Source organism: Nannobrachium achirus (genome assembly GCF_963921795.1).
Source record: "Nannobrachium achirus genome assembly, chromosome: 16".
In the NCBI taxonomy this organism is placed as follows: domain Eukaryota; kingdom Metazoa; phylum Chordata; class Actinopteri; order Myctophiformes; family Myctophidae; genus Nannobrachium; species Nannobrachium achirus.
This window is the reverse complement of record NC_137823.1, coordinates 14,620,346-14,646,479: the sequence shown is the minus strand read 5'-3', so window position 1 is coordinate 14,646,479 and position 26,134 is coordinate 14,620,346. Positions and strand designations below refer to the sequence as shown.

The 26,134-nt window shown below is 44.7% G+C and overlaps 1 pseudogene across 1 annotated transcript; it reads left to right on the top strand.

Annotated features, from left to right (window-relative positions):
• The first annotated feature begins 5,636 nt into the window (after window positions 1-5,636).
• Window positions 5,637-14,388, top strand: LOC308300823 (volume-regulated anion channel subunit LRRC8A-like; annotated as a pseudogene). Its single transcript has 3 exons — window positions 5,637-5,730; window positions 9,613-11,738; window positions 14,269-14,388. The product of its transcript is annotated as a volume-regulated anion channel subunit LRRC8A-like (transcript).
• Window positions 14,389-26,134: the final 11,746 nt, after the last annotated feature.

Sequence of the window (26,134 nt, the reverse complement as noted above, 5' to 3'; positions counted from 1 at the left end):
TCCATATTCATTGTGAGGGTGGAGAGAAGAAAAGTAATATTGGACCAGAAGATGATCCTTACGCTGACCGAGCAGGAAGCGCAGTCAACCGCAACCGTCTGTGACAGAATCAAGAGAGAGCTGGCGACGGATCAGGAGATCCTGCATTGTGACGCACAAAAAGTTGGTCGTCTCCAGCACAGACTCTGGTACGTTTAAACCTCATACAGTTTATGGTTTAAGTAATTAAACCTTTTCCCTCCCATATAGCTACTCTTGGTCTATCGAAATGTGTGTAATCTCTGTGTTCATGTTAAGGTGCGGGTTTGTTCATACCGGTATGTGTTGAAAAATAATGTCCATGTATTTCCTGGAGAATCACAGTGTTTACTTATTTATATCCATAATAATAGATTTTCCCCTTAAAAACATGCACTATTAACACATTTCACACAGATTTAATTTCTTTATTTTCGATAAAGTGAGTAAAAAAAGTCACCTTGAGTATCTTTGGTCTACAAATCCTTTCTTTAATGTTGCTGAGCTAAATTCTGCTTGGTTGTCTTTATGTATCTGTTCTACAATAGATTGCATCGTTTAAACATGATATGCACGTTAATTTTGGTCGGTAAACAACACCAAAGCAGACATGCAAAAGCGGTCCACTGCATTGGAACAGTGGCTGAGATTTTCAAGGGCAGCTACTATAGTTTTGCTTTTTTGTTTGTTTTTACAGAATGCCAGCACGCAGGGCGAGGACGAGGGGCTTAGTAACCCTAAAGTGCTAAAGGCAGCCTCAGATGAGTTCCTACAAAGAGGTCTGCCGGTACGAAGTGTGGCCAAAGCTTACAAAATGTGCATGATGAGAGAAGGGAGCAGAGAGCTGTGGCCGGATGTGAATTGGGGGCTGACATGGATGAGGAAACACCTTATCAGAGAGTTGGGAAAACCACAGCCCCCTGAGGAACTGATGGACCTGCTGGTTCTGCTGAATGAGTTCCAGAACCCCAGACTCACCGCCGACGTCCTGTCCTCCATTCGGACTATCGATCTCACCAACATCCGAATGACTCCCCTCAAGTGCTATGTTCTGAGTTCTGTGCTGTCCTGTACTGTAGTGTATGGAGCAGCAGCTAAAACATCCCTACAACAAATAGACAGAGTACAGTATAGACTATAGAGCATTACAACCATGTGTATTGCCTTCAAACAAATGCTCAAGAAAGGAGTTTTGACGTAACCTTCTCTGCGACTGGTGTGATGGAGGACGTGATGAGAGCCTGCAGGGAGAGAGCTGGTGAGAAACCTTTTTCCAACTTCGAAATTTTGAGTCTGGACCGACCACACACAGGATCATCACTCTGGAACCTGCAACATCTGCAGAAAGGCAAGTCACTTCTACAAAAACTGTCCAGAAGGGAAGCAGACCAATGCTGGTGTGGCGAGGGGAGGATCAGGAGGTGGAGAGGCTGAATCTTCCAGGGCCAGGAACGAAAAGACGCCAATTCGTGGGGTCGAAGAGCAAGATCAGCAGGCAATCGAAGATACTATGGCTGTTGCGGAGAATTACATTTTCCACGACTCTCAGGAGAATGACACTGTGAGCCCTGAAGAGACAACATCACAGAAGAAAGGGCTATCCAAGAAGGGGGTGAGAAAAATGAAGAAGGCCGTACTGGCATTGGGAGGTAATGGGAAATTGGGTGAAAGGGAAAGGGGGATTAAGAGGGGTAGCATTAAAGAAGGGGGAGGGGGTGTCCAAAAGGGGAGGAGAGAAGAGAGGGTGGGAACAGGAGGGGGGGAGGAGGGTCAGGGTACCTCTGTGATTAGGGAAGCTACAGAGGGGGTCTCACAAGGACTTGAGTTTATAAGTTGTAATTTGGTTTTGGTTCAAGGGCTTGTGATGCCAGTTTCCCCACTACATAGTCAGGAGGAGGGAGATGGGGGGGCGGGGAGTAACAGGGGAGGGAATGACCAAAGCTGGGGTTCACAAGAAGATGTACGCCTTCCATTAGGGGAGGGGGACTTGGCTGAGGGATTGCAAGCGGAGTCGTCTGGGGTTTCTCAGGAGTTATTCACTGTGTAATTGCCCCCTGAGCAAAGACAGTTTGTTTTTGGAAATGGGTCCATGTCCCCTGCAAGTTCAAAAGAGGGGGGTTGTTTGATTTGATTGTTGTTTTTTCTTTAATTTTTCTTTTCATAATGGCAGGTTTGTTTTCGGTTGGGACTTATAATGTGAGGGGTTTGAGAAATTACATAAAAAGACGTATGGTTTATGATTTTTCTAAAAGTATTTGTTGTATTTTCTACAGGAAGTGCATTTGAAAGACAGAGGGGATGTGGTGAGATTTAGCAGGGAATGGGATAGAGGGGAATCCGTCTGGAGTGTTGGGGAGTGTTGGGGGGGTTCACTCTAGTGGGGTGGGGATTTTGTTAGGGAGTAGGGAGGTGAGGGTGGAGGAGGTTTTTGTGGTGGTTCAAGGGAGGGTGGTGGGTGCGGATATTTGCTACAGGGGACTAAAGCTAAGGATGTTTGGGCCGCAGGGGGTGGCAGAGCGGGGGGACTTGTTTGAGGGGTTGGTTCCACGTTTAAAGACAAACAGAACTGTTATTGTTGGGGTGATTTCAATTGTGAGCTGAAGGGGAGGGGGGGACACAAGTGTTAGAAAGTTAGAGAATTTGATGAGGGTTTACAAGTTAGTTGACGGGGGGAGGGTTGTCGTTCCTCGGATGGACAGTCCCACATGGCGTAATTCACAGGGGGTGTCCAGGAGGCTGACTACATCCTTTTTTCGGAATCCTTGGGCCTGTTGTCAGGCAGAATCACCCCGGCCTTCTTCTCTGACCATGATGGGGTCACTTTCTGTGTACAGGCTGGTGGGTCAGTCTTTAATTGGCCCGGGATACTGGAGGTTAAACTCCAGTGTCCTGGAACAGGATGAGTTCGTGGCCAGTTTTGCTGTCTTCTTCCGGGGCCTGGAAGGGATCAGGTCACTTTGTCCGGGTGTGATTGAGTGGTGGGAAGTAGCCAAGGAGCAGATCAGAGATTCAACAGTTAGGTATTGTAGAAGGAAGGCGCGGGAGGCGAGAAGGGAGGTGCTTCGACTCCAACGCCTTCTCGAGCTTGAGTACGCTGTTGGAAACGACAGTGGCAATGTAGATCAGCCGGCTTGTGACTCCCTTAAAGCAGAGCTTAGGGTAGTCTATGAACGTAGGGCTCGTGAGTACTTGATGCGCACACGTCACGACTTCCTGGAGAGAGACGAGACGTGCTCCGCAGCCCTTTTCAGCTCTGTACGGGCTAAAAGGGTCAAACATGTACTCACAGGGGTTAGAGATGAGCAGGGTAGAGTTGTGACGGGAGTGGATGAGATGGTGCGCGTCACCTCTCAACACTACCGATCCTTTTTGTTGAAAGAGAGATGTAGGGGGAGGGGAGGGGAGGTGATGTTGGACGGTCTCACCTGGCGAGTGCCGCTTGACATAGTGGAAGCTATGGAGGCCCCGCTCACTCTCAAAGAGCTTGAGAGTGCCCTTCGAAGAATGGGAAGGCGGAAGGTCGATGGACTGCCGGCCGAGTTTTACCTAAAGTTTTGGGGGATGCTTGGGCTGGTGGTCTTAGAGGTGTTATCCGAAGTTCTCCGCACAGGGTAATGGGAGGGTCTTTGACCAAGGGGGTGATTTCCCTCTTATTTAAGAAGGGAGACACCTCCAACCTTAGGAACTGGAGGCCATTGACCAGGCTGTGTGTTAAAACTGCTAGCAAAGGTCCTTGCGGACAGACTAGGCACAGCGCTCCCTTATGTCGTCCATGAGGATCAGATATGCAGAGTGGCGGGGCGTTCCTTGAGGTGGAACCTCCACCTCATAAGGGACGCCATCGCCTGGGCGGAAGACAGGCACCTGCCACTAATGGTGGTTGGTCTCGACCAAGCAACGGTGTTCGATAGGGTTCACCTGGGCTTTTTGTTTCGCGTTTTGGATAGGCTAGGGTTTGGTAGGGCTTTTGTTGGGTGGCTGCGTATGTTGTATGCAGCAGCGGGGAGCACTGTTTCTGTTAATGGTCACCTTGGGGAGTTTTTGAGGTTGCACTCGGGGGTGAGACAGGGGTGTCCGCTCTCACCTCTTCTTTATATTCTGTATATGGAGCCCCTAGCTGAAGCCATTAGGGCTGACACGGGTGTGTTAGGGATGCTGGTTCCAGGCAGTGGAGGGCTGAGGGTCAAGCTTTCTCAATATGCAGATGACACTACCCTGCTGCTTCAGAGCGACACTTGCTTGATCCGATCCTTGGAGATTTTCCAGGAATTTGGCCGGGCATTGGGTGCAGAGTTAAATCTGGCTGGCATTGGGGAGGGAGGGAGAGATGTGCCACACCTCCCGCTGAAGCTGGACTGCTTTTTTGTTTTGTTTTTACTTAGGGAACTGGCCGCTGCGGTGGTTCATCCATCTGGCTACTTCCTACGACTCTTTTTTACATACCCGGCGAGGGGCCTGATGGTCTGGAACAACTTGACTGTCAGAAAAATTGTCAGTAGTGAAAACACATCAAAGAGGTTCTGTTTTAGACAAAATTATTAGGCATACGGCAGGTTATTAGGCATACGGCAGGTTTCAGTGATGTTAAAGATTCAGTGCAAACAAGAGAGCCAGTTGGTGTTGTTATAGTAAAACATAACATAAGAATGCCAAGTACAAATCGAGTTGACTGAATTATTGATCGTCACGTCTTGTCTCTTTTGTCTGAATGTGATACAACAATTGTAAAAGTTCATTATTTGGCAATCATTCAGTTTTGGAAAGCCAAGAAGCTATTATCAACAACTGTTTTGTTTAAATGTATGTATTCTTATATCATTGTAAACCACTATTCATTTCAAGATTATGTACTGGTTATAATTGTGATTACATTAAAAGGGACATTGCAGTGTTTTATTTATGCTTTGGGTCATTCCAATATATAATTGCGATATTGCAGTGTTGACACATTGATTTATAATAAATGAATGACGTAATGTAAATGATGGATGGTAACAAAGCTTCATCCCAATATAGTATTGTGATATTTTGCGGTGTTGATGCAGAAATATTTTTTTCTTTTCGATTTTTGTGTACTGGAGCTATTCGATCAACTCCAATAAATGCAGTATTGATAGAAGCAGGAGAAACACCATTGGAGCTAAGAAGAGAGAAGCTTGCACTGGCATACTGGATAGGAATACAATGTAATGGTAAAGAAAATCCTGTAAAGAGTACATTAAAGGACTGCTGGGAATAGATCAGTTTCCAGGGGTTTGGATGGACATGGTAAGAGAGAATGAGGGAATATGGTATGGAGACAGTAGGAGCCCAAACACGTGTGTATCTCAGGCAGAGCTACAGCAACTACCTGCAAATATTTACAGATGGGTCTAAAGACAAGCAACACAGGGTGGGAATTGGGGTATCTCTTAAAAAATAGCCAAGCTACTTTTGCCAAATGTTTTCCTGTAATATAGGCCTAATCACAATGGGGATGGTAGGTTTCATGTGGTTAACTAAACCATTCTGATTATTTGTTTCTTACAGATACCATGACTGGCATTGTGGTGGCTCCATGCTGCAGGAGTCTGGCGGGTTGTGCCACCTGCATTGCAGAATGGGTGCAAGGCTCTCCAAACTGCCCGAAATGCAGCGACGGTGGTTTCGGCATTACTTCAACTTAAGCAGCGTGGAGGAGCTGATGGCAGTCCTGCGTGAGCTTCTGCAAGAGTAAAAACACAACACTTATTCTACCTATGAGGGCAGATTCTGCCAATGCATTTTTATAAAAGACGGAAGCAGGCTTTCCATGCCGAGCTAGCGCATCCATGCTGTTCCCCACTGACCCGGCTGTTTCTTTTGTTTAGTTTGCTCCTGTGTTGCGAAGCCCTTCGGAAAGGCTGGTTCTATTGAGTTCCCTTATCCCTTTTCGTTTTGGTTCCTTTTTTATTGTTTGGTTTGGTTATTTATGTAAGTTGATCCTTTTATTTGTATTATTGTTTGATAGCAGTGTCAGCTTCAGCTACGAGCCAGGGAGCAGCTTGCGCCGCTTCCCTTTAAATACAGTGTTCCCTAAATAAATTAAGGGGAACACACACCGGACGCGGAGGCGGCACGTCAAAACATACAGCCCCATTATTTTCAATGAACTAACCCACACCGGCAGCGTCAGCCTCGCCTGCCACGCCGATACGCCGCTGTTCTATTTTTCCAGCGTTGCCGCGTGCCGCGTGGTGAACATGTTCTCCCATGGTTCTCCCCACGGGGGAAATGGCAGTGCGCCGCATCCAGTTAGGGTTACCGCACGACACTTCACGTTCGTCGATACCACTGCGCGACGATGCCGCATCCAGTTAGGGTTCCCGCACGGCACTTCACGTTCGTCGATACGACTGCGCGACGCTGCACAGCCACCCGCGTCCAGTGTGTGCTATCCTTTACATCGAGCCTACGCTCTGCCTGTAGCATCTAGTACTTAAAATAGAGACGTCTATTTTTCTAAGAGGAATACTTCCGTAAAATATCACTATTTTGGTAACACGAATTTTTATAATTAAAAACATATTTTCGCAAATTGGTCTCAATAGTGAATATGTGTGCCCAGAGTTCGAGTTATACTCCGAGAGCAATGTGGTCCCTCTAAAAATAGGGCCCCCATAGTTATGGGTATTTTTCGGGTATAAAGTCGGCTAAAACGAGTATTTTCCTATATTAAATCATATTAAATCAGGTATTTTCAGGTTTAAAGTCGGCTAAAACGGGTATTTTCCTATATTAAATCATAATTTTCTTTTCAAAATATTAATTCGGGTGTCTTTGGGGCTTCACATTGGCTATGTTGACAACTCCAGGCAGTCTTTTCTGTTCATATTAACTCACCATTATTGCTTAGCCTCCAGTTCCCAATTCCTCCATCTGAGCTCTGAGCCATCCAGCCAAAAGTTCCCGTTCTGGTAGCATAAAGTCGGCTAAAATGGGTATTTTTCTTTCTCAAAACAAGGCGGGTTGGGTTCATATTTATTTACTAAAAAAAACATTGTCACGGGCACAGGCACACTAAGGCTACAGTCTTGCTAAGACAGCGTTGTTTTGTTTGGTTGTTTTGTTGCTGTCCGGCGTGTCCGCCTTCCTTTGCCGTCCGGGCCGTGGCTAGAAGTGCAAAGACTCGATGCAGTGGTTCCTAGCTTAGCCTATGCCCAGGCCATGGCGAGACCACGCAGCTGGGTAGGTCTGCATCCAGGGCCTCCTCGGCCCTGGGGGAAAGGTAGGAACCATTTTAGCGAGTGTGTTATAACCCGGATGGTAAAGGAAGACTCACACCCCACATTAAATGCGCCTGATTTATAATAATAAAATTAATAGTAGGATTAAACGGTGTGATGTCATTGTTCAGTCTTACTGTCTAACATGTTTATTTAGTATATCTAGTTAACATAAATAATATAAATTCTTCCAATGGAACAAAAAAAAAAAAAAAAAAAAACACACTTAGAAAAAAAGAGACCCCAAAGGGGGTTGTTGACTATGGGGTCCCAGACTTTAACTATGGGAGCTAAGCTCCCACTGGCCCCCGCATAACTCGAACCCTGTGTGTGCCCCATTTACCCTAGACCATTGCGTGCGTGACATATTTTAGGCATGACAGCATTTCAATGGGAATAGTGTTGGTTTTGTTTTCTCTTTTTCTTTTTTTTTTGTTTGCAGACATCTCATTTAAATGCATTGTCAGAATCTGCACTCATAGGCAGAAAAAAAGTGCAACATGACCATGCCCTTTAGGTTGTGTTTTTGTTTAAATGGTCCTTGTTGTTCACACTATACTATGAGTAAATGGTCCTTGTTGTTTAAAGTAATTCCGGTATAAAGTACCTTTTGTCTCTCAGTGCCTCAGTCAGACCCTTATCTAGCCTACTGGACAGAGTGTCTAGGTGAACCAACACAGCAGGCAGCATGGCTACTAACTCCATTCCACCAATGCAGTCTTCTATAACACCAGATATTTGCTGTGTCTCTAGAGAAGACAATTTCTTCTGTAGAGGGTCAAGGATCTTTTGGGAGTCTTCCGGGAGTCTCTTGGACCTTGGCTGGGGAGGTCCTAATCATCCCACAACCTTAATTAGAATCGCCCCAAAACATAGTGTGTTTGTCTTTCCATCTGTAACTCCACGTTCAGCAGTTGTTCAATTGTCTAAACTGAAACATAATACAAAAATCAATAACGCATGTACCTTGCCCAACATCAACTTTATCACCTTCAGATGTGTCTCTACTTCTCATAATCCCCAAATGTTTAAAATATTTTCCCAAATTTTGGCCTGTAGGCGGCTGTCCTGTGATGCGATTTACATCACAAATGGGCGTGTCTGCTTCACACCAAGGGGCTGTAGGCTAGTTATATTTACAAATATATACAAATACTATATTTAATAAATAAATGTTTTTGTGGTTTGACACAGAATCAAATGTTTTATGGACACGATTCACCAGGAGCCTGGATGGCTTGGTTCTAGGCTTAAAATATTTAATATAAATATTTTCGGAAATCTCTATGGTCAAAATTAATGGGCTATCTATCATTCTGGGGAACCACAAAATGACCACCACTGCTAGCCTATACCCCACTGGTTCTCAACCTGGGGGTCCCCAAATTATTTTGGGGGGTCCCCAGATGATTACCTAAATGTACAACATTGTTTTCTCACTCAACAGTAAACAGACAGAAGTTATAGAGGGTATAATAATTATGCACATTTAATTTCAAAGTGACAATTTAAGTACTTTTTAATACCTCTAAAATGACAAATTTAACATTGGCCAAATTTTCAAATATTAGAGGCAGAATATAGCTGTTCTACATGCTCATAGCAGATTTTCCCCAATAGAACCGTGTTATACACAATGTAATGCCTCAACTCTTAGTGCTTGTCCGGGTGGGGTCCCCAGTTAAAATATGATTATTTTGGGGGTCGCGGCCTGAAAAGCTTGAAAACCACTGCTATACCCTATCCACAATTTTCCCAGTGAGGATACTGGGGAAAAGGGGGTTAATGTGTTCCTCCACACACTGATTCAAATCACGTAACAAAGCACCAAGTAATCACCATGCAGAGATTCAGGTGCCACAGGCTCACAGCAGCAACAGCAACCAGTCAAAATGAAACAGCTAAGAGGAACAGGAAGTGATGCCCACATTTCACGAAAGGGACACTGGAAACGTGTGGATTAAATGACAACAGTCTTTTTTTAAGTGAATGGCACATGAAAGGTCGGTGGGGCACTTGAATAGTTCAGGTTAATTTATTTAACAACTTACAATGGGACATTGTGGCCTAATGGTGGTGCTAGAGGAAAACACATTGAGTCACCAACATCAGTAGAGGTCATACTCTGAGGAGCATGAATGTGGAAAGAATTCCATGGTAATCCAGCCAGTCATTGTTGTTGTTATTTGTGGTGGGGGTTTGATGCCTAATAGGAAGTTATTAATGGTTAAATATTAATGTTGTAAATCTGACAATATAATACAAGTGGATAGTAGACTATCCTCACCAACCTTTCCTGGGTGTTAATGTGACATAAAACTAATGATATTCTGTCTTTCTGTTTTTACAGATAAACCATCATGATTCCCATCACAGAGCTCCGGTACTTTGCTGACACCCAGCCGGCGTACCGCATCCTGAAGCCATGGTGGGACGTTTTCACAGATTACATCTCCATTGTCATGTTAATGATTGCTGTGTTTGGCGGCACACTGCAGGTCTCACAGGACAAGATGATCTGCTTGCCTTGCAAGTGGGTGGTCAACGGGGCCTGTGAAACCGTCCCCATACAAAATGTAACTATCCCGTATGCGCCAGAGCCCAGAGGGATCCAGTACCAGCTCGACCGCCACCAGTACAACTACGTTGACGCGGTCTGTTATGAGAACAAACTACACTGGTTTGCCAAATACTTCCCTTATCTCGTGCTCTTGCACACACTCATCTTCCTGGCTTGCAGCAACTTCTGGTTCAAATTCCCAAGGACGAGTTCTAAACTAGAGCACTTTGTCTCCATCCTCCTCAAATGCTTTGACTCTCCATGGACAACGAGGGCTTTGTCTGAGACTGTGGTGGAGGAGAGTGACTCCAAGCCTTTAGGGAAAATGAACGGTTCTGTGGAAAAGAAGACATCATTTGTCAGTGAAGACGTGGAGGCAAGTGTACCTATGCTCCAAAGAACCAAGACTAGAATTGAACAAGGAATTGTAGATCGCTCTGAAACTGGGGTTCTAGACAAGAAGGAAGGAGAACAAGCCAAGGCCCTTTTTGAGAAGGTTAAGAAGTTTAGGGTCCATGTTGAGGAAGGTGACATAGTCTATCGCCTCTACATACGTCAGACCATCATCAAAGTGATCAAATTTATATTGATAATTTGCTACACAGCCTACTATGTACGCTATATAAAGTTCAGTGTGGTCTGCAAAGTGGACATTGAGAAGCTAACAGGGTACAGCATGTACCACTGTGCTCACCCCTTAGCTACTCTTTTCAAAATTCTGGCCTGTTTCTACATTAGTTTAGTGGTAGTTTATGGAATTATCTGCATACATACTCTGTGCTGGATGCTCAGGCGCTCCCTTAAGCGGTACTGCTTTGATTCGATCCGTGAGGAGAGCAACTACAGCGACATCCCTGACGTGAAGAACGACTTTGCCTTCATGTTGCACATGATCGACCAATACGACCCACTCTACTCAAAGCGCTTTGCTGTGTTTCTGTCTGAAGTGAGTGAGAACAAGCTGAGGCAGCTGAACCTGGACAATGAATGGACACTGGACAAGCTCCGGCAGCGCATTACAAAGAACTCTCAGGAAAAGCTGGAGCTACATCTGTTCATGCTCAGTGGGATTCCAGATACAGTATTTGATCCATATAGAGCTGGAGGTGCTAAAACTGGAGCTCATCCCCGATGTTACCATTCCCCCCATCATAGCCCAGCTGGCCAGCCTGAGAGAGATGTGGCTCTATCACACACCGGCCAAAATCGAAGCTCCAGCTCTCGCCTTTCTGAGGGAGAACCTCAAGTCCCTTCATATCAAGTTTACTGACATTAAGGAAATCCCTCTTTGGATCTACAGTCTTAAAAACATATGTGAGCTGCACCTGACTGGGAACCTGAGTGCAGACAACAACCGCTTCATTGTCATTGATGGGCTCCGAGAGCTCAAAAGGCTCAAAGTTCTTCGCCTGAAGAGCAACCTAACCAAGCTGCCTCAGGTGGTGACCGACGTGGGCGTTCACCTACAGAAGCTTTCCATTAACAATGAGGGCACCAAGCTCATGGTACTCAACAGCCTGAAAAAGATGGTCAACCTAACCGAGCTGGAATTGCTCCGCTGTGACCTGGAACGCATCCCACACTCCATATTTAGTCTGCACAACCTTCAGGAGATTGACCTTAAGGATAACAATCTGAAGACAATCGAGGAGATCATTAGCTTCCAGCACCTGCACCGCCTGGTGTGCCTGAAGCTGTGGTACAACCAGATCGCCTATATCCCAATTCAGATAGGCACTCTGACCAACATGGAACGGCTGTACCTAAACAGGAATAAGATAGAGAAGATCCCCAGCCAGCTCTTCTTCTGCCGCAAGCTGCGTTTCTTAGACCTGAGTCACAACAACCTGACCAGCATCCACGCTGATGTGGGCTTCCTCCAGAACCTGCAGTACTTTGCAGTGACAGCCAATAGGGTGAGAACGGTTATTTTCTTCTTTGAAAATGGCTGTGTATTCTTTTGTTTAATTAATACCTATATTCACACTGTGTCTCTCATTTTCTTTTCTCTTTCACACATTTCTCTATTGATGTTATCGATCCATCTATCTGTGAAGATGGAAGACGCATGCTTTGTGCACCTCAGATTGATGAAAAGCACTTATACAACGTTCTATTTAATGCTCTCTGTTTTTAATTTAAAATCGCTTATTGGATCATATGGTTTGAGTAAAAGGATGCTATTATTGTTTTACTGAGGCTATTTGTGTGGTTGCACACTGAGAATACACTCCATGAGGTCAGTATGCAGCTGAAAATACCTCCATTTATAGGGACCCTTCTGGTGAGTTCTGTGTTTTACTGTCTTCTTCACTCGAGTCCTCTCTACCCCATTAGCACATTATCGGCCCAAACGAGTTGTGTAATTTGTGAAGGTTAATAAGGGCGAGCATTCATTTTACCACATTAACCGTAGCGTACCTATTCTGGGGCAAATATTTGGCAAAAATTACCGCATGTACTGTACGACTAGATCGGCTGTGTTCGGTGAAGAGATTTGATGTAGAAGGAAATACTAGCGGATCTAGTCAGCAGTATTTATACTGTACTTGCATGTTAAGCAGAACTTTCAGTATTTCAGTGTGACATTAATTATGACATTAAATCGATCTATCAAAGTAATGCAGCTGCCTTTTGTGTCGTCTAATATGAGAGGCCATGATTTTCATTCATTTAGGGCAAATGTGAGCTGAGGAGTGATCATGATAGACATCAATACCTGCAGCACAGCATAACCATACCAACTAGTCTGAAGAGAGACCTTTTTCTTGGAAAAAAGGAAGGTCAATACACACTAGTCTTGACTTTTCCATTTCTAATCTTTCATGAACTGAATGTGTAGTTGCTTATTATAAAAGTCAAACTGTGTGAGGAATATACAGTTACTGTCAGAATCCAGGTAGCTGTTGGTAATTCTGCGCTCAGCGCATGAAAAAAAAGTCAAGGGTGTGTTTGGCCCTTAATTTATTCAAACCAATCAGTGTGGTGCCTGCCATCCCCTTTAAAAGCGGAAGCGCCTACTACAACTACAAAAACATCAAACATGTCGGAACTATCTCCAACACCACGGCGCCGAGCGGTGAGGTTCACCGCAGAGGAGAGCCAAAAGCTTGTGCATGAGGTATGAATTTAATACAAAGGACCCCAATTTAAACAAGCCCAAAAGCTTTTATATTTCCTATGCAAACGTCTAAGAAAGTATTCCATAATAGGTAAAAGCACGTGAGCTTGCCATTTTTGGCACCTAAAAAAAAAAGAAAAAAAAATCAAAGTGGTGAAAGCCAAACGGGCGTGGGCCGAGGTGAGGCATGCAGTCGCGTAGGTTAATTTTGTTAACAAAAACAATTACGAAATATGTTTGTCAATGCAAGAAGAAAACTAGACGAAAACTCAAACGCAATTGTATATCATGTTTAATTATTTGACGAAGTACATACTGCATTCTCATCCTATTAGAATATGCATGAACTCATGTACACAATCAAACATCATCGAGTTATTATCGTTAGCTGCTGCTGCCTCCAGCCAACACGTTGTTCTGTGTTGTGTGTACACTTTGTGTATTGCTGGCCTGCTGCTGTGTTGAAACTATCTGCTACAGCTACATTTTGTCTCCACTTGACAGAAGAACAACATAAGAAGCTGGGAGACAGACAGACATGGCTAGTTGCTCGGAGGAATACCAGATACCTTTTTGGGTCCCTATGCACCTATTGGGGCTACTAAATGCATTTTAATAAACTCAATTCAAATACTTTTACCCTTCAATCAACAACTGCCTTGAACATTCATGCAACACACTAAACAATAAAAAAAAAATCCATAGCCATGAAGGCAAAAGAGTCTGCCCCCTGCCCCAAACAGTCCTGCCCCAAATATGGGAAGTTATTCGAAGCACTTGCCAAACACTTCAGAGATTCCCATGATGAAGTAGCACAGGCCCAGAAGAACATTTTAAATAAATGGTCTCAGCGTATACCTCTGGGTCAGGGGTTTTGTCCATTCCTTGGATGTGAAAAGAAGGTTGGGGAACTAAAGGAACACATTAAAGAAAGTCATATAGAACTTCCGTACAAACGGTGCATGGCAGACATACAGAGACTTTCAACCATCAAGGCAAGACAGATGCTGAATGCGGTCAACGGTGGCCACCTCCTTGAAGCAGAGGCTGTCAGATCTGGAAGTGTCTCATGAGGAGGACAACGAACCTGCCTGCCCTGATTGTGTAATGTTGAAGGAGGAGAAGGCCTTCATAACAAAGAAGTATGATGACCTGAAGAAGCTCACATCCCTCCGGGCAGAGACTTCAACATGTGGGAGGACCACATGGACCTGGGCAGAACCATGGAGGCTTGAGCATCGGGTGGAAACTCTAGAAGAGCACCTCATGGACCCATTGGAGAAGATCCTGCCCTGTGTGATCTTTATCGACAATCGGCTCCTCAGAGTGGAGGTTGCGCTGCGGCGCGGTTCCGCCTTAGACGTGGCAGTCCAGACCGAGCCAGCGATGGAGCGGGTCGTTCCACCCGACTCACCACCTTCTTCTCTACGCGTCTGGGCTTCTGATTCTAAGCTCGTGCAAAAAGGCAAGCATTTTCATGGATATTGGGTCTGAATTTACTCTTTGGTTTCAAATCCTTTACAGAAAGTGAAGATTTGAAAACATTGTAAAGCTGTTTGGACGACATTAATACGTTATTTAAACTTCTAAATGTATCCATCCATCCATCCATGAACTTCTAAATGTAATGCTATTAATACGTTATTTAAACATTTACATGTAATGACATAAAGTAGGCCTATAACATTACATTTAGAACTTTAAATAAGGTGTAAGCTTTTTCCAGAATTAAAATATAAATATGTGGGTTTAAAACCCATGCCAGGCGTTTACACTACAAGTATTGGCATCATATATTGACCTTTTACTCCACTACAATTATTAGAAAACTTAGTTACTAGTTACAGATATACAATTATATTATATATAAAACATAAATCCACTTCACCCCATGTATGCCATTTCAAAATAGCCGATCTACAAGCAGTCACAACTTACTTGTAACATTATTTCTATTGCAGCATTATTGATGCAAACATTAGCCTCATACTAAGTAGCATACACATAGAACAACTTTAATACACTTCTCTGTGCATAAAATGAATACATTAGTTAACATCCCCGATCCAACAAAATATTTATTATCACGCAGAATCATACATTGAAACTTTTTTTCTATAAATGTAGAAAGTATAGGCCTACTGGAATGGAACTTATATGATGTGTCCCATGGTGTGTGTAGGTGTTTGTTGAAGCCAAGCGTAACTCTCCCAGTATCCTGTACAGTACATCCCTCATGTTGGACCGTGGTGGGAGACGGTGGGTTCTACAATCAGAGAAACCTTCCTCAGCCTGCTCAACTCCATCCTCCTTCCTTCTCTCCCATACTGCTGCTGGCCACCTGTTAGTTAGTCAACTAGAATACAAAATGCAGATGTGGATGCCAGAAGAACAATCTATATATTAGCCTTACACCAGCTGGGGCTGGAAGTGAAGCTCATTATAATGTTCCTTTTGGACACAGTCCCTGTCATGTAGGCTAGTCCCACGCCAAATAAAGCAGGATTGTTTAAAACGTCATTGACACTTTTTCTCCACTCATTGTCTGTGTGCTCTGGGGCCCCTCGTGCTCATCTCAATGTCCCTGGTACTCCCAGGCAAATGGAAACACATGGAGCTCACTGCTGCAGCAAAAAATATTTGCCATTGTATGATTGTAGTGGTAATAGAAGAATAGCAAATAAATAAGATCTAGTCTGAAAGCCCATCAAGTGACCTCTAGGGATGGGACGATAAGCGATATTATCGTTTATCGTGATAAAAAAAACACACACGCACACGCGCGCGCGCGCGCACACACACACACACACACACACACACACACACACACACACACACACACACACAGTTCACTATAGTTCACTGTAATGTTATCAATACCTGAAAATGCATTTTCTGTTAATTAAGAGAGCTGGAGAGAACCCTGTTATTGAACAAACAAGCTACATTGTTTTTGTCCAACACTATGTGAAATTTGTAACATGGTAAAATGCAGTACTACCCTACGTGATACGTTTTTAGCTTATAGATCTGTTCTTTTTGTCACGTGACACCTTCAATCGAGTCTTCGTACATTGATAACACACTGGTTTGGTATGATTGCTATAGGCCTTGAAATGGCAGGAAATACTTTGGAAAAGCTATGGAAAAGTTGTGAAATGTTACTGGGAGGGGAAATGTGTGGGAACCCTGGTTATAATTGTATTGAATGTATAGCATACGTGGATTGGAGGGAATAATATTTCCCCCCCCCCCCTTTAGATTACCATCAAGTGGTTGAAAAAACGCACAGTGATAAATAGGTATCAGGCATTTCTTGATGACTGACGCAGTGTAAGTTCACAAGAATGTGCCTTCGCACACACAAAATGCAATCGTTAATACATTAAGGCTAGTGACTTTGGGACCCAAAATTAGAGATACCCCTACCGGAGGTAGGACCAAACACAGCATAGTTTTTCCTCATCTCTAAGGTCTCTCATACATGAAATGGATTCTTGTATAAAAATATTTTACTGCAAAAGTGGTGAAATTGATATATAAAATTATACGCCCAAAATTAAAAAGAAAGCCTGTCCGTCTGGGGGTTGAGGCATATAAACTCATGTAGATTCACAATGGAAGCTCTGAGAGGTTTGAAACTTGGCACACTTGATGCCAGGACATCCCTCTACATTCTACAGAAGACCTAATGTCAATATCTAAATTGAAATGGGAGTTATAGTCATTTGAACACATACCTACAATAGGCGAAAATGTAAATCTTTGTAGAGTGCTCTTTTTACTTTATAGTGACTCTGACATGGATTGCCATATATGCTGTTGGAACAACAAAAGTTCAGGAGTACAGACCACACCGGAGAACTATCTCCTCCCTTCTCTATCGCCTCCAATCTAACCTACCTTTCTCCTCCTTACCTCACCTGCCTCAGATCTCACTGATAACAACTCCTCCCATCAAGCCAATCAAGCGCCATATTTAAACCCGTCCGTGCCCGCAGCATTCATGCTCAGTTTCTCGCAGTTTATTGCATCGCATGAACGCCGTGAGAAGGTTAAGCACGTACATTCGTACAAAAAACGCGTCTTAAAACGACAAACTACCTACCTAAACCATGGAAGACGAAGCCATGGAGCTAAACGCCTCAGAGGACGAGATCCCGCCCACAGCAGACCTGAGACTTGTCATCAACAAGGCAAGAGCCTCAGCCGCTGCCACCACCACGACAACAACCACGACAACCACTTCCATCACCGCCACACCGCCATCATCCCTCGCCCCCACCCCGTTGGACCTACACCTCGGACCGAGAGCCTCCCCTGCAACGAGCCACCATTCCACGCCATCTTCGCACGCCTCAACCCCTCATTCTACTCACCGTCCCACCGCCGCCACCGTTCTCGGTCCGTTTGCTCGGACTCGCTCCGCCACCTCCGTTCCACGCTCCAGGTCAGTCTCTCCTTCCTTTCCATTAATGACTGGACCGTAGCTGGTTTACAGAAATCCCTGACTAGTTGCAAAGTTGTATTTCCCCGCACCGCAACCAAGTCCGTTCTGTTTAACTTGTACCGTAATGCTATGCAAGCTCCCTCCTCGCCTGGTCTGTCGCACATCGATGACGCGAGACCCATAGGCACGTCAGAGGGAAGCCCCACTTGTTCGGGGTCTGTTGGAAAGGCCAATTCTATTTTGCAGTCCGCCTAACTTTCGGATGCAAAAGCAGCCCCAAGCTGTTCGACAATCTTTCAGAATTGTTATGCTGGATTTTGTTAAACAACTACCGCATCCCCTCCCTCGTCCACCTGCTAGATGACTTCCTCACTATCGACCCCCCATCATCCCCCCCCGCACACAGCCTGTCTTGTCTGAAAGCAGCTTTCACAGCTCTCGGTGTTCCCCTCGCCGAGGACAAGACAGAAGGCCCCGCCACTAGCGTTGAATTCCTAGGAATCAAACTAGACACCCTCGCCTTCCAGGCCTCCCAGGAAATATTGGACAGAATCACCCTAATCGTGGCAAACTTCTCAGACACCACCTCCTGCACAAAACAGCAATTACTCCAACTCCTAGGCCACCTCAATTTCGCAACCCGCATTATCCCCCAAGGCCGTTCGTTCATCTCCCACCTCCTCTCACTAGCCTCCTCCGTCCCATCCCTCCACCACCAGGTCTCACTCTCACAAGAGTGCAGAATGGAGCTCAGGCTCTGGCGAGTCCTCCTCCAAAACTGGAACGGCATTAGTTTTTTCTATGACAATTTTCACTCCTCACCAGAGGACCTCCAGCTATTCACTGATGCCGCACCCTCCGTAGGCTACGGAGGCTACTACCGTGGGCGCTGGTTCGCGGACGAATGGCCGAAAGAGATGCTAGATCCCCAGTGCGACCCCCACCATTCCTCCGCCATGTATGAGCTCTATCCCATCGTTGTAGCGGCTTCCCTTTGGGGTTCAGAATGGACCAGCCGCTCTGTCCTCATCCACTCAGACAATCAAGCCACCGTAGATATCATTAACAAAGGCCGTTCCTCCTCACTCCCCATTATGTCCCTCCTCAGACGGCTCACCTGGATCACAGTCACCCACAACTTCATTATCCGTGCTGCTCATATTCCCGGTCACCTCAATGCCATTGCTGACTTACTTTCTCGTTTTCTTTTCCAGAAATTCAGGCTACTGGCTCCAGACGCGGACATCCACCCCACTCCGGTACCTCCGTTTTCTCACACAACCTTCCCATAGACCACCCTCTCCGCCACCTCATGCACCACGCCCAACAAACCATTCTCCTGTCACTCGCGCCGTCCACCCTGTCCTCCTACTGGACCGCCTGGAGAAATTTCCAATTATTTCACTCCGCCTATGCGCTACCATTCCCATCTCTAGACCTAGCCACACTCGCCTCCTACATCAGCCACTGCCACACTTCCCGGTCCATGCCCTCGTCCACTATCCGTGTTTACCTCGCCGGTATTAACTTCATATCAAAACTCCTCACCGGCGCTCCTCACCCTTTCCATTCACATCCCCACGTCACTTTGCTTCTTAAAGGCATTAGACGGTACGAGCCACGCCATCCTCCTAGCCGCCAACCCCTCACCTCACCAATCCTCGCAGATTGTATCTCGGTACTCCGTTCCGGCTACGCCAACCCATCCACCGACTCCACACTCGAATCGGTATTCCTCCTGGCCTTTTACGGGTTCTTCAGGTGTTCGGAGTTCACCGCGTCCAATACCAGATTCGATCCGGCTCGCCACCCCTGCCTCGCCGACCTGACAATTCTAGACCCTTCCACCCTAATCTACACGCTCAGGCACAGTAAAACGGACCAATACGGAGCATCGACTCCCATTTACCTTTTTAAGCTAAATTCACCCTGATGGGTGAATTTAGCTCCATACCCGCCGGTCCCAAAACGCTTCACCTTCCGATCCACTATTCATTTCTGAAACCGGTACCGTTATCACTCGGACCAGGTTCCATCGCCACCTCCGCCAAATTCTAACCAAGGCCGGCTACGCGGCCGAGCACTTTTCCGGCCACTCTTTTCGCATAGGCGCAGCGTCCACAGCAGCCCGGCAAGGCATCCCCGAACACATCATCCAGATTCTCGGTCGCTGGTCGTCTTCCGCTTACCACACGTACATCCGCTCCAATGCCCACGACCTCTGCCAAGCTCACTCTGCGCTCGTCCGTTAATTATGGCTCCTTTTGGGGACTCTGTTCGGGCCCAGCAGCACGCAGACCAGAGCCCCAGAGCCACACCACCCAGGGCTCGTGCCCCGAGCACTCTGCCTCCCCCCCTTCCTCCCCGCCCCGCTCAGCACTGCCCTCCCAGACCAGCCAGGGTCCGTGCTCCGAGCCCTCCGCTCCCCTGCCTTCCCCGCTCCATTCCGTGCCGCCCCCCCACACCCCGCCCGATACCAGCACTCATGTCCATCCGATTCACTCACCCTCCCTCCCTATCACGCCCTCCCACGCCACACCGCCGCTCACGCCTCAGGCTCACGTCCCCACCCATACCTGCCACCCCACCTTTCAACCCTCACTATTCCCTGCACAGCATCCATTCTACTCTCCCTGGCTCCATACCTCCCATCCAACATCCGTCCCCGTTAACCACCTCCATCCCTAACCTTCTTCCCCCCAGTTAAACCCACACCGGTCAATTCACCATTCATTCCAGTATTCACCCCAGCATTCGCCCCAGTATTCACTCCAGCATTCATTCCCCCATTAATTCCATTATCCATCCGCCTTCCTAAGGCACCGCCTTCAGTCACCAAGGCGTCGTTCTATTCTCAGTGGATTCCTGTCACAATGTTTCCATGTCACAATGTTCAATAAATACAACTCAACTGGTTCTCTGTTTGATGGTGTGGTCTTTACTAGTGAACAACACATATGAGGGCTTGTTGGAAAGGTGTGGGTCTACTGAACTGAGCAATACCAATTGCGTAAAGGTAGCTTGTATACTCATGGAGTTATATCACTAAACGTATTTGGTATCCCAAATGGGGGGTAATGTAAACCGTCCGGTCTGAATATATCTAGAATCCGTCCTAATGAACTCTACAATATCACATTTATTAATTTTATTTTCAATTCACTAATCAAGGGTGGACAACGTTTACAAATTCACTTGAGTAGATGTCCCTAAAATGTATGAAATGTCCCAAAGTTGAGAAAATCTGTCATTTTATGCATCTTGAACAATAGTGCAGAGAGAAATGCAGGCCTACAGTAGAACTCAAACTATTTAACAAACCTAGCTGAGGGAAACCAAGCTCTACACATTTGATGCTCAAGATTATCCTCATTAGGGGGGACAGTGGTGCAGTGCGTAGAGCTGTCGCCTCACAGCTAGAAGGTCCTGGGGTTGATTCCCGCCGGAGGACGCTGTGGGCGCTGGGGGGCATGTTCCCTCCTCCGCATCATCAGCGCCTATACCCTAGGTTCGGGTTGGCAAAAGGGCCTTTCTGTGTGGAGTTTGCATGTTCTCCCCGTGCCTCCTCGGGTAGATAACCTCACAAAAACATGCAGTAATCCTGGTCTCTATACTGCCTCCCTCTGGCCAGCCGGGGCGCCTGATGGAGGGGAAAGGAACTGATTGGAATAACGTGTTCCTTCCACGCGCTACGTCCAACTGGGGAAACTCCTCCCTGTCAGGTGACAAGAAGCGGCCTGCTCACTCCTTGTGCACTGAAGGAAGCATGAGCTCAGTTCAGGGCTCTCCCCAGGTTGGCAGAGGGAGAGCAGAGCCCAGGATTACAGCTTAGGCAATTGGCACTGGGTGAAAAATGGGTTACAAAATCGGGCGATAAAAAAGAATATGAAAGAAAAAGATTATCCTCATTAAAGCAAGTCATTCAATTCGGAGCAGTTTATATAATTTAACACATTTGGTTACATTTGCGTTACATTACAGTATTTGGCTCCACCTGTTCTATCTGTATCTTATAGCCTATGTGGGCTTTTTCATAAACTGACAAGTGCACCATTGCAAATATTTTTAAATGTGAAGAGATCAGAAGGACTTGCCAAATCAAGTAGCTAATTAGCTTGCTGAAGAGTGACCTAGCTTAAAGTTTAATTTAATGTAATAGAGCTGACCATGTCACCAGAATGGAACAAGACTTAAATAGTATCACTGGTAAGATGGTTACTGTAAAGAGAACCTAATGATAGTGTACGTACAACATCGATACTGTACAAAGTGTTTATTATTATACTTTTTTATGTTTTAAACAGAATGGAGAGTGATCCACAAACAGGAGAGTGATCCACAAACATTCCAAATCTCATCAATGTGGTAAACATTTGGAAAAAGGAAAGAAACAAGCCTAAAATGTCAAGAAGGCCACAGCAAAAGGCCTTCAATGTAAATGTTGCTGAGCAGAGAGATGGTGATGTTCATAAAACCCATATACATACAATTACAAATTGACATAGCCTACGTACTTTCCTTCAAAATAAGGTAGTATACATTATCATGTATCATGTAATAGAACAAACAATAACTGTACAAGTCTTCTGTGACTGATGTATGCTTTTATATATTGCTGCAACCGAATCGACCTTCTGGGACAAACAATGAATGAACTTGAACTTGTTTCATCAAGAAGACTGATAATGGTTGATATTGTTTAACCTGTTTAATATGGGTAAAAAAAATAATATATATATATATAAAAATAAAAATAAACATTTGTGGGAAGGCCAGTACAAGACCAGTCCTTCATGCAGCATCAGAAAGGTTGATGAAGTTGTACATCAGTGGTTGCTCTCGTACCCATAGCTCTGTGTTTGATGCCAAATATCATAAATGCTGCCTTAAAAACCACATCTCTACAATTAAATATAGCAGCTGCCAGATTAAACAAAAGAAACAACAGCAGACCAGTATATATGGCTTATAAGTTAATTGAAGTCATTGGCAAAACTCTTTTCTCTAAAGAAATTGAAGTGATGACATTAAACTAAGGTTTATGATGACATACTGAAGACACTGGTCCATGTCCTTTCTTGATTTACCTGCAGCTCCACACTGTGGGCACACTTTGGACTTTCTTCTGTGTCATTCAACAGATTGTAATGCTCTATGAGCTTTTCAGTTGGACCATCTCATTTCTTCCTCAGACCTCAGTATGTCACCATAACTTTTTTAGTCTAGCAGCTGCTATACTTGATGTGGTGTTTAATGCAGCTTTCATGATATTTGGCATCATTCACAAATATATTGTAGGAGAGCAACCACAGATGTACAACTTCATCAACCTTTCTGATGCTGCATGAAGGACCTTGTCTCTGGTACTCTTAGCTATACCAGTCATAATGGCTGTCAGATGTTATGGTCTTGTACGGGTCTTCCCACAAATGAAAAAATCGTTTTGTATGTTAAACAATGTATCAACCCTACTCTGTCTTCTGGTGCATGTATGCTCTCTCTATCAACACTTGCAACGTGTTGCTTACTGTTGTTTTTCTTATTTGCTCTACATGATACATGATAATAAGATACTTAATTTAGAAATTAAGTATATCGGGTGCCCGCTGGCCTACTGGTTTTGGCGCATACCACTTAGGCATTGCCACATAGGCATGGATGCCTGGCGGCGGCGCCGGTTCAATTCCTGATCCGGACAATCTTTGCCGCATGTTACTCCCCATCTTTCCTGTCAGTCTACTGTCCTATTAATAAAGGCATAAAAGCCCAAAAACAAATCTTTAAAAGAAAGAAAGTATATCATCTGTATATGGAGACAGGGTTTTATGAACACCATCATCTCTCTGTTGAGCAACATTTACTATGCAATTGGGAAGGCCTTCTGCAGTGGGCTTTTTTTGAAAAAAAGGATAATGTTTCTATTTCTAAATGTTTACCACAAATGATACAAAGATTTGGATCCAATGTTTATACATCACTCTACATTCAGCTAAACTAAAATGAAAGACATACATTTGTACAGTATCTACATGTATGTTGACTATAGTGTACGTACAACATAATGTTGTACACTATTGATAAATGGGCTCTATGTACAGTTGTAACCATATTATTGATACCACTTAATGCTCTGTTCCATTCTGGTGAAACAGAGTCAGGGTGCTGCTATGGTATTGTCATGTAAAGTCAATTTTATTTCTAGAGCACAACATACAATAGGGCTATTGGAGAGGCTCTATTACACTTTATGGAACTTTAAAGCTATACTATGTAACTTTTTTAATAAAACAAATCTTAAAATTGTCCTAATTATTAAATCTCTAAAGATTTAGAACACCCACTCTGTTCATTTCAGCTCCCAAAGCCTTTTCTTTATATGTGTTCTACTGAGCTCTGGTGGCCGTGACCGGGGCTGTTTTTCCTGGCAAAATTACGTCAACTGCATCATCCGCCAATCACATTGCAGATCATACACACATGATACACTACCGGCCAATCACAGCGCAGTGCCGGGCTCTCTGGTGGGTTTAGGAAACACGCCTTCAGGAAGTACACTGCAGTGTTTACACTGGAGGAGTCTAGCATGTAACTCCCCAACCGCTGCTCGTAGAAGGACACGGGAGACCTCATTGAAAGCGTCTCGGCGAGGCGAGTTGGACGCGGTGGTCTGACGGCCCGGTCCGCGGGCGAAAAACGGACGAAAAAAGCAAACGCGACCGCGGTTTGCTATACTGCTACAGACCACCAGTTGAGCAACTTACACAGTATAGCTTTAAGCTTGGTCACTGTCCACTCTTGATTCGGCAAGGTCCTTCTCATATTTTCTATTTCCAAAATATTTGCAATGATTTACATGTCAGTTTATGAAGAAGCCCATGTAGGCTATAAGATGCAGAGAGAACAGGTGCAGCCAAATACTGTAGTATAACTTAATTTTAACCAATATGCTAAATGATATAATGTCCATAGGATTGAAAGAGGCTGTTATTGTAGGAAAACATTGAGCATCAAATGGGTAGAGCTTGGATTCCCTCAGCCAGGTTTGCTAAATAATTTGAGTGCTACTGTAGCCCTGCATTTCTCTCTGCAGTATTGTTCAGGACAGGTTGCATAAAATGGCACATTTTCTAAACTTTTGGACATTTCATACATTTAAGGGACATCTACTGGAGTGACTTTGTAAACATTTTCCACCCTTGATAAGTGAAATGAAAATAAACTAATCGGTGTGATTTCATTAGGATGGTTTACATTTCCCCCCGTTTGGGACACCATATGCGTTTAGTGATATAACTCCACGAGTATACAAGCTACCTTTACACAATTGGTATTGCTCAGTTCAGTAGAACCACCCCTTTCCAACAAGCCCTCATATGTGTTGATATGGCAATCCATGTCAGAGTCACTGCAAAGTAAAAAGAGCACTCTACATAGATTTACATTATCGCCTATTGTAGGTATGTGTTCAAATGACTATATCTTCCATTTCCATTCACATATTGACGTTAGGTCTTCTCTAGAATGTATAGGGATGTCCTGGCATCAAGTATGCCAAGTTTCAAACCTCTCAGAGCCTCCATTGAGAATCTACATGAGTTTATATGCCTCAACCCCCAGACGGACAGGCCTTGTTTTTTATATGGGGAGTATAACTTTATATATCAATTTCACCCCTTTTGCAGTAAAATATTTTTATACAAGAATCCATTTCATGTATGAGAGACCTTAGAGATGAGGAAAAACTATGTTGTGTTTGGTCCTACCTCCGGTAGGGGTATCTCGAAAACTAAAGCACTTTTTGACTATTTGTCACTCGCCTAGCTCTTATGGGGCAATAGTGCCCCCTAATGTCTATAGTAAAGTATACCTACTGGCAGAAGGACATGTGTGATGTGATATAGTACTGTATACTTGTGCACACAGTATTCTGTGTGCAACTCTCTGTATTTTGTTTTGGGTTGCCCAGGGTTCACGCGCTGTGAGCTTGTAGATCTGGTATTTTTGCTTAATATGCAACCCCCCCAGAATATAGGCAAGGGCTCATATGGTTAAATGCACAGTATGATGATATAAATATATCCTTGTATTTGTTAAACTGCAAATGTCAAGTTATTTGGACGCATAATGAAATTATGAAATTGACATGCCTCAACCCCCACCTGCTAATGCACTACAACCACCGCCGCTTATATCCGAGTTGTGCCTGCGGTGGTTCGAGGTGGGTGCGTTTTATTTCATGACAAAAATTATGGATTTGGCACTTTTCGCTGCTCCAGATCGCTGACGCTGAGATCAATTAGTCGAAATGGCAACGATGGATGTCCAAGTGCTGGACTATGTCTATAGTACTGGGCAGGCATACGGCAACATCGTCTATGTGTGGCGAACTGCGCCACGCCTGTATTTAGGCCTGAACACATTATTACGCAATATTTTATGCTTTAACTATTGAAAAATAGCAGATATACAAGCTAACAGCGCGGCACCGAGTGCCGCGCTGCGAGCTTGTAGATCTGCTATTTTTGAAAAAGTCGTGAAAATGTGTGCAAATCTTTGAATATATGTATTTTCAAAGCGAACGTTTGTAACTCAAATTTTGCTTCTGGGGGGTCCCTGGACCTAAATATTTTGAGATGGGAGTCCGTGGCCAAATACATATCATTTTGGGGGTCCTTCACATGAAAGGCTTTGAGAACCACTGACATAGTGGTGTCTCAAGAACAGACTAACTGAGCTCCAGT